This window comes from Barbus barbus (genome assembly GCF_936440315.1).
Source record: "Barbus barbus genome assembly, chromosome: 38".
Taxonomy (NCBI): domain Eukaryota; kingdom Metazoa; phylum Chordata; class Actinopteri; order Cypriniformes; family Cyprinidae; genus Barbus; species Barbus barbus.
In genome coordinates this window covers 21,625,616-21,631,782 of record NC_136716.1, presented here as the reverse complement: position 1 = coordinate 21,631,782, position 6,167 = coordinate 21,625,616, and positions in this window count along the sequence as shown.

Sequence of the window (6,167 nt, the reverse complement as noted above, 5' to 3'; positions counted from 1 at the left end):
GGGATTGTAGGTGGGGGAGTGAATAACCAACACTCTCTCCACCCTTAATACCACGACTGAGGTGAGACCCTTGACCAAGGCACCGAACCCCCAATTGGCTGCCCACTGCTCTGGGTGTATGTTCACTACTGTGTGTACACTTGGATGGGTAAAAAACAGAGCACAAATTCTGAGTATGGGTCACCATACTTGGCCACACACCACTTCCCTTTCCCTTCCCTTTCATAACTATCTAGTTATATATGTATTCAGATTCTTTGGTGACTTAAATACTTTTTAAAGATATGACTTTATCTTTTTTTTTCTCTCTCAAATTTGGAACTTGATAGACAAAAACCAAAAGGTAGGCCCAATGTTAATCAAAACAAATGAATTGGTCTCATACTAGTGCAAATCATCTTCGCATTATACGGCACAAAAAAATAAAGTATAAATATGACAAGATAAGCCACGAAATACCACATACACACATTATGTACAGTATTTAATACGACAAAATGGATACGTCTAGCATGACACGTCGCATCAAAACTAAGCTTGTGACGTGCTCACGAACCTAGTCTCACTTGAGTAGAGCTCTGTACGTTTGGCCTCTTTTTGCTGATTTTTTCCGTTTTGTTTTAAGTTTTATTTATTGGTGGTGCTTTGCCTGATGGCATGCAGTCGTAAACATCAGGAGTTGTCTCCGTCGGCTTCTCCGATTAAGAAGAAATTCAAGTCACCGAACTCAAGCGATATGATGGTCAAGATGGCGAACACTGTTACACACTTTGAGGACATTCTAAGAACCGAGTTGACGGCGATGCGGAACGAGTTCGCTTCTCACATGTCAGTTAGTTGTTCTGTCACTATGCTCTAAACTGGATCTTCTTACAGGGGAGATGAGAGAACAAACCTTTTTACAGCAAAATTACAGCACTAGAAAATAATTTGATCTGTACTGAGAGACAAGTAGAAAAAAAGAAACGTGTTCACAGATTAGATATTTCTACAGGCATATGTGCAAATGTCACCTTCGACAAAAGAGCTGGCGCGCAGAGCATATTTTAACACTTCCCCTGGACGTCTCGTGTTTATGACCCCTCAATCCGTGAATTCTCATAAGTAAGAGGAAACGAGTTGAAGTTCCAGTGCCAAGTGGGTAAACAGAAAAAAAATAACAATTGTTTAAACACACTTGACTGAATTTGTTTCTCATGATCTTATAACTTAAATGCCTTAATTTGGTTTATATGATGTAGAATGTTTGTGAGAACCTCTCAGCTTGGTTCATTTCTTACTTCTAAACCAATTCTAATGACAGAATCCAATAGTACTATAGGCTACAGACACATTGGAAGGCCGAATCAACACCATGCCCATTAGAATCATTCACACACTCTTCTTTTCCTCTTTAACTCAATTAAACCTCCCTATGTCCTATGAAAAATAGATTAAAACAAAAATATTTTTTAACAAAGCATACTCCATTTTTGTTTATACTGAAACAAAGGTGAAGGTCTCCATCGGTGAATGGATCCTCTTGCCCTTTAGCTGGATTTAGTTGAGAGTGTGTGAAAAAATATCTGTTAAGATCTTGAAACAGAGGCCTTGAAGTTTGCAATAAATACCTCCTCTATCTAAAGGGGACATTATTTTGTTCAAGATCATGGGGGGAGGGATATGCGTCAAAATACACACAATGCATCAAAGCAGGTGTGCGTAAATAGGGGCCCGTTATATCATGCTGCACACACAGGGGTTCATCTCTCACTCCCCTCTCTTCTCATCAGGGTTTTTGGACAGACAGGTTTTAATTTTGGCATGTTTTTTTTCTGTCGTCTCTGCTGTTTTTGGCTGTCTATATTATGTGAAATACGCTCAACAAGTTCAATAAGTTCATGTGGCCGCCTTACCATATTCACTTGCTCACAATGCTACATGACTGAAGCCTAAAACCCCATTCTGCTAAAAAAAAAAAAAATCAAAGCCCAAGCTTTTGATTAAACCCTGGAGCCCAGCCATGTGTCAAATGTCCTCTATTGAAGCCCACATCTCTCAAAGTCTTTTTCATTCCAGGATGAGACTAGGAAAAGGCATTTCTGAAGTATAAAATCCGTTTTTATTAAACCCCCTTTCATTAAGGTCACAAGATCAGTCAACTGTTATCTAAAATATTCACAAAAATCTATTCAGCTGTGCAGACCAGCAGAAATACATGCCTGTATACATCCATTCTCTCAACGCTAGTTCTACAGAGAGGAAAAAACACTTAGAAAAAACCTTCAAAGTTTATGCTGTCTGCCTTATTTCTCATTGCTGCAGTCTTATTCATGGGTAAAATTAAGTCAAAGCTTCCATTTCATCCTCTGAACCTGCTGAATGAATTAACTGTCCTCAGCTTCCAAGGAGCATTGCAAAAGAAAGAAAGAAATAAACATGGGTAAAATAAGGGTCAAAAAGCTGACAAAACGGCAAACAGGCCCCAAAGTCCTCTAGCAAAACACTCACTTTACTCTTTTTACAAAGCAAAGGCAGTTAAAAAACAAACTTGCTGTGCATTTACTGTCAAGTTCACTACACACTGTATACAAACATTTTCTACACACAAGTATATTTTGAATAGCAGTGTACAGTAACTCACTAAAAGCAGTAACACTACTAAGTTCATTTATTTACCGGCGTCTTGTTCCAAACCTGTGCTTTCTTTCTGCAAAACACAAAATATATATTTAAAGATATGTCCAAACAACATTAAAATAAAATCTACTAAAAACATCTAGATGAAAACTTAGACTTGAAAAAAACTTAAATGAAAAAGAAAATAGTTTAAACTGAAGTATTACAAAAACCAAAATAAAATTAAAGTAAAAAAAAAAAAATACTAAAAACATAATTACTAAAACTGACAGTATATATAAAAAATCTAAATATTAATAAATATTATAATAATGTATAAATTATACTAAAATAGCATTGATGTCAAAGTGAGGCGTTTTAAGTTTTCATCAGTTTTCAATTATTTATAGAATTTAACGTTGTAAAAACAAATATATATAAATTTTGCCATACATTTTTGATTAAGTTTAATATTATCAACCTAATTGAGATGCACTGTTTTTATAAGATGAAATGGAACTATGTATAAATCATTATTTTTATCATCATTATATCATTAAATTACATAAATTATATGATCCAATCAAACTTAAACTTCAGTGTATCTACTTTTTTACACTTTAAATTGGGTTGCTTGACTGTAATTGAACTACTTTAAATTGAGAGCAGCTTGTACCTTGGGAAGTTCTGTCAAAGTGGCTTGCCAGCACTCTATGACATTTAAGACAGATTCGACTATATTTGTGAACTTTACATGCCTGAAGGCTTTTCAGATTTGGATAGAAGCCTACATGACCCTCTGCAACATCCCTCCAACACACTGTGATTTCCCCCATCAGGTTTTTACAGCATCGGAACAGGAACAGACATGTCCTCACATTTCCTTGAATTCTTTATCTGTGGAGATTCATAGGATTAGTCACATCAACGTGCAGACAGAACTTTGTGATTAATTAAAACCATATTCTTATATTCTAGTAAGAGGAGATGAACGCATCGGATTCAATCTTTCCGAGACCACTTGGTTAAAAAGGATCCCAGCAGAACAAAACGTCACTAATGGTTCTCAGGGCACGTTTTTCATTGTACATTACAGGTGACAAATTCTGAGTTTAGTCAGCATGTGGGTTCCACAGAGCTGGCACATAGAGACCTACTCACATGGAAGGCTGAAACCCTTTAATTATCAATCAGACGAATACACACCTCCTTGAGACACAATTGCTGACGCCTACGGTGTGGCTCGCCATTTTCCTGTCAAAGACCCAGAGGAGAGAAAGAATAGACAAACCACAGCAAACACAAAGCATAATAATTATATGACGACCTCCTGTTGATTTTTGATCAAATAACTCTTTTCTGCTTCTCTTTTGATGTTGTAATGATTAATAAAGGATATATACAAGTGGCTTTTGCTAATAAACTAGAGAATGAACATTAATGTGAAGCTTCTAGCATCTAGAAAGAAGCATGTACTGCAACGGTGATCCAAGGCAAAACTGCTAACCTCAGAAATTATGGCAAATATTATTTACTTGCAATAATTTCAGAGTAATCTTAGCCAGAAACTTTTCATAAATCTGAAATCTATTGTGTAACACTGCTGTCCACATTTGCATTAAAAGAGCTTCAAGCATTTAAAAAAAAAAAAAAGATGATATATAGAAAAAAGTCCTTACTATATACTGCAGAAAAAAACAGCCAATCAGAAGAGTTCAGTCTTTTAGTCATTTTGCATGTTCAGGTTTGCAGACATGGCTCTATAGAGGGTGCGTTGACAGCCGAAACAGCTGAAAACACTTGTAGCACCTTTAAGCAAATCTCAAACGCTTATTTTGCATCCCCCACCTCTAAAAATACTTGGCTGACTTTTGGACAACCTGTGAAGAAGAGAATTGCCTGAGAGAGAATGAGATGTTGAGTTGATCATGAGTTGGGTTCTCAGTCCAACTTCTTGTCACATCAACTAAAATTAATGGGAAAGTTATCCGTGGGACCAGAGGGCATTCTGGGATTCCAAGTAATAAGACCACAAAGCTTGTCATTTTTTCATAATTGTTCTTTCATTATCATTATATGAAACTGGTCACACTTTAAGTTTCAAAATGTCTTAACTTTTTTCATATTTATTTTGTTCAGCGAGGATGCATTCAATTTACCAAAAGTAACACTTATAAAATGTTAAAATCTGTTCTTTTGAACTCTTTTGAAAAAGTGTAAGGTTTCCATAAATGTTTAAAAGCAGTGCAATTGTTTTCAATATCAATAAGAAATGTTATTTGAGCACCAAAAATTAAATTACAGAGATTTATTATAGATTATAGATTAAGGAAATGTGCATGAATATGAAAATTCAACTTTGCCATCACATGAATAATTACATTTTAAAATATATTAAAATAAAAGTTATTACAATTACCAATAACTTAAACATTTTTTTTTTTTATCTGAGCCCAAACTTCAGAATGGAAGCGTATCTATACATTGAATGTAATTTTTGTTTACACATTAATAGAAAAAGAGTATGTTAACACAATAACATCTGGTATCACTTTTCTAAGTATATTCTTTTTCCTGTTTCATAGAATGACCCTCTTCAATTGAATAAAGATGATAAAGTGACAAGAAACTGATCAAACAGCACTTGAGAAGAAATAATTAGGAAAAATAAGAGAATGGTGTAGATGAAAGATGTCTCTTATTCCACCAGCCATGAAAAATAGCATTTTCAAAGTGCTTGTGCTGAATGTTTTCACTTGTACTGTCAGCTCATGGTCATGTCCACTCTCTAATGTCTAATATTATAACATACGATGGCTGGGAACATTCATTTGGATGAATGAAGCAGACAAATTGGAGAAATTTGGGTGGCATCCAGCGGTCATCTTTTTGAAGGAGGAAACTTGGACAAAAACTTCCAGGACTTGAAAAAAATGTAAAGTCGGTTCTCACATGTTTCAGGAGTTTTTGCTTTTTTTGTTGTTGGTTGGATTTTAAGGAAACATGTCCAGATCACATTTGGACATGTTTGAGGGGAAGTCGTGGCCTAATGGTTAGAGAGTTGGACTCGTGATCCAAAGGTTGCAGGTTCGAGTCAGTGATATTGTCAGTGGTTGCAGAATATGTCAGTGTCATTGTTCTGTCAAGATACACACCTGTGATGTTTTCTTCTAAGGCATTTGTAAAAGTTGCTTAAATATCTTAATTTAACTGAGGCTTAGTCTTAAACTAAGCCCCGTTTGTGAAACCGGGCCTAAATTGCTGCAAATATTTAAGTCAGCATAAAGCAATACAACCTATGATGCTTTTTTTTTTTTTTTTAGAGTTACTGTTTAAGTGACATTTCATTCACACTGTATAAATACTTTTTTTTTGTCATCCAACACATAAAAATAATGAAATTGCCACATTGGAGACAGGCTGGGGGGGAAATGTGATCTAGACATGGCCTTGTCAGTTTTCACCCAAATAATGAGATTTTTTTTTTTTAAAGGTTTGACCATTTAATTCTACAGTATACAAATATAATGCATATATATATATATATATTAACTAAATTAAACCAGGGG